The sequence below is a fragment of the Pyxicephalus adspersus genome, chromosome Z, assembly GCF_032062135.1.
Source record: "Pyxicephalus adspersus chromosome Z, UCB_Pads_2.0, whole genome shotgun sequence".
Lineage (NCBI taxonomy): Eukaryota > Metazoa > Chordata > Amphibia > Anura > Pyxicephalidae > Pyxicephalus > Pyxicephalus adspersus.
In genome coordinates, this window is record NC_092871.1 from 67070203 (window position 1) to 67074250 (window position 4048).

Below are 4048 nucleotides of genomic sequence, written 5' to 3' on the forward strand. Positions count from 1 at the left end.
TGATCATCCTGTATAAATGTATAAATGGTCAATATAAAGAACTCTCTTTCCAAACATTCACTTTGAGATCATTACAACAAACAAGAGGGCACTCTTTACGTCTGGAGCTTAAGCCCAGGAAGGGATTCTTCACTGTAAGGTCTGTTAAAATGTGGAATCGGGTCCCTCAGGAAGTAGTTTCAGCAACTACTATAAATTGCTAGAGGAAAAAACATAGAATATACCTGGGTATTACCTGGGTATTAAAGCTTTTAAAGAAAAATTACAGTGACCGTTGATCCAGAGATTATGTAATTGCCTCATGGAATCAGGAGTTTCAGCAACTACTATAAATTGATTTAGGACAAAGCTGGATGTCTTTCTAGAAGCACAGAATATAACTGGGTATTAAGGTATTAAAGTAAAGATAACAGAGACTGTTGATCCAGGGAACATCCGATGGCCTCAAGGAATCCGGAAGAATTTTTTTCCCCTGATAAAGCAAATTGTACAAGGGTTTTGTTTTGCCTTCCTCTTGACCAACTATGTCCATAGGGTTTTATATCTGGGATATGTTTTTGAATGAATTTTTACAAGAAAGTTACAAACAATCCATACAGGACAATATTGGTTTGATACAAAAAGGTCACTTAGAAACATGTTGTTGTGAAAAAAAAACAAAAAAAAGTTACAGCACCTGGATTTATGGTGATTAATAATGAACAGTACATAAAATTCAGTGAATTTTAAGTGAACTATTGTGAACTATTTTAAAGCCAATGAAGTGAACTATTTTAAAGCCAAATTCCAACTATTTTTTCACAGTTTTGGACAAGGGGTGAAAATGTTAGCATCTCAGTCAAAACATAGTTTTGTCCCTGTATTGCAGAGATTCAACCTAACTTGCCATCACAACTGTAAGTTATAGAAAATTAGTAGGAGGGTATAAGTAGCAACATTAAAAAACAGTCAAGAACTTAGATTGTGCATTACCTTCTGTTCTAACAAGACACAAACATAGGGAACATAGCCAATAGGGAAAATAGCAGGGCCTCACCAACACATCAATTAAATAAAAAAATAAGGATATTTATATTTATTGACAAAAAATTTTGCTAAATTTCAGGCCTAACTTTACAAACAGAGGAACACAAACAGTAACAGCAGGGAATGCACATTTAGGTCCATTTTAGTCTAGGTGGACAAAATACCAATATCCGAATTTTAGAAGATTTAATTAATACGTTTTCTGAGAAAAGAGAGTGGGTCACAAATGCGTCCTTTCAAAGAGCATATCAAGTAAGGCACATGAGTCCAACATCAACAAGTCATGCTATCTCAAGAGATGGTAGGGTCCAGGTGGCACTTAAACTGTGGGGTTTCTCTGTAGTACATTCAGCTGCCCCAGATGGCTTTGAATTTGTCAAAGGCGCCCCTGGCACTTACAGTAAGATCATAGTATCAGGGCTAAATCATGAAAAATTGAGCAAGGACCACCGCTCAAAATCTTTTGGTATGGTAGCTAGTATTGGGGTGAAGTTTATTGTGAATAGTTGGGAAAGATCAACTGAAAGCTGGATACTCAGATATTTAATTGTGGTGTTCTCCCATTTAAAAGAGAAAGATTCAGTGAGCTGTGCCCACAAAGATTGAGGTAAAGAGTAGTGTTGTTCGCATTCGGGTCATCCTAATGTTGGACCCAAATATGGTAGTTCGAATTCGGGTCGACTTGACCTGAATTTTGTTGGATTCGACGCCCCGAATTCAACCCTCCCACAATCCCTAGGGACCTCCCCCATGATGCCTGGGGCCCTCCAATACCAGGGATGCTCCCCTCTATGTTTGTTGTGGCAGGCAGCCGATTGGCTGTCTGTCACTGCATGCCACACAGGCAGCCATTGGCCTATATAAGGCCAGGGCGTGCCTGCATTTACCACTCCTGACAGAGATTTGCTAGCATTCTGTATTTCTGTAAAAAAATCAGATATTTCATTTTGATACCACTTGCAATGTATCAAAATAAATGTAAAAATCTGTTTTTCTGTAAAAAAAAAATACAGATATTTAATTCTGATACCACTTGCAGTCTATCAAAATAAACAGAAAAATCTCTATATTTCTGTAACAAAATACAGATATTTAATTCTGACACCACTTGCAATCTATCAAAATATACAGAAATATTTCTGTTTTGCCCACACTCTGCATTCTTCACGTACCAGTGAGGCAAGTCATAGTAATCCATTGTCGGAAGCTGCCTGTCACCACAGCTATGCCTCAACAACCGCGGACCACCACGAGCTCCACCTCCAGAGCACCTTTCGGCCCAGTTAGATGTTCGCCCATGTGGGCATTTTTTAATGTCCATAGTGATGACAACACTATGGTCATCTGCAAACTGTGTGCTCAACATTTGAAACGAGGCAAAAACCCAAACAAACTTGGAACAAGTTGCATGAGCACACATTTAAAAAGCCCCCACCCGGTAACCTGGCGGGAACATCTGGTCAAAGCACAGAGCTCTGTGCGACGACCTCTGCCAAAGAAAAAGCTCAAACTGCTCGATCTTCTTCCACTGCCTTTCCTCCTTCTGCCACCAAAGTTACCCGTATTGCTGCCAGCAATTTGAGTGGGGCATGTGTTTTTACCTTGTAGCTATTATGCTTCACAAAGTGTAAATTAGTATGGTAGTTTGATTTTTGGGGGGGGGGTTGGACACCAAAAATGCAAGTGTGCTCTGTGTGTTTTTTATGCAGCACTTTCCTTCAGCGGGGACGCTTGTAATATGCAGCACAGTATACAACATATATACTGCAGTATACACTGCATATGAGTGTCTGTCTCTCAGTACAAGTGTAATACTGTGCATGCAGTCAGGGGGGGTACCCTGCCTCTGACTGTGTGTATGTAACACACTATCTATCTATCTATCTATCTATCTATCTATCTATCTATCTATCTGTGAAACACTCCTGAGTACAGTAGATTTCAGGACTGCACCAATACAGTAAAAGGAAGCAGCGGCCTTTTGGAGCCAGTTTGAAAAATCAACCTGGACCTCCTCTTTATTCGGCTCACTGATGTGCTGAGCCCCAAATGTCTGGTGATATGCAACATGTCCATGTCTGTTGGATTCAAAGCTGGTGAAATGCTAGAGTACCCAATTCCTAATTTGCGCTGGAACATGATAAAAGGCAATTTCTACAGCGCTATACTGGCAGATATGCACCAATTGGATGTGATTGACGTGCACTTCCACTTACGCTTCAAACTGCGCTCCAGGATTAAAGATTGCACCCACTTGAATCAGTTGCCTCATCGGAAGTTTACCTGCATCCTGATGGATCATATAGATCAAGCCTGGGGTGTGCAGCAGGAACAGCAGGGAGAGGAGGCGGTGGGCTCTGAGACAGAGCGTGGACAGCATTGGTAACTGGCATCTAGAGCGGGGTACTGGCCAGGCGGCAGCAGTAACAGCATGAGACGGAGCATGAGTGGGCCCTGAGATGGAGCAAGGACGGCATTAGAGGTTGAGGCCATCACCTATATAGACAGTGTCGAAGCTGTAGCTATTGGAGACATGAATGGATGAACGAGATTCCATTCCAAGGGTAGATGTCCCTACCTACTATGTAGCGAAACCACATGAAAGGGAACGGGCTTGGTGGAATCAACGGGGAAAAAAGACCCTGTTAAGCCTGAGTCTAGTCTGGCATCTAGAGCTGGGTACTTGGCAGTGGGCAGGCGGCAGTACTAAGAGCAGGAGGAGTAACACAGCCATCCACACTACGTCTCAGGGCCCACCACCACTGTAGGGACAGTGGGAATCTCATTCATCCCAATAGCTACACCTTCTACACTGTCAATTAAGGATGATGGCCTCAAGCTGTTGCTGCTGCCACTGCCTGCCCTGTACCCAGCTTTAAATGGCAGTTAACAAAGGTGTCCACACTCTGTCTCAGGGCCTGCCGCCTCCTCCTCATGCTGTTACTGCTGGCACCTGCCCACTGCCCAGTACCCAGCTCTAGATGCCAGACTAGACTCAAGCTCAACGGGGTGTTCTTTCCCC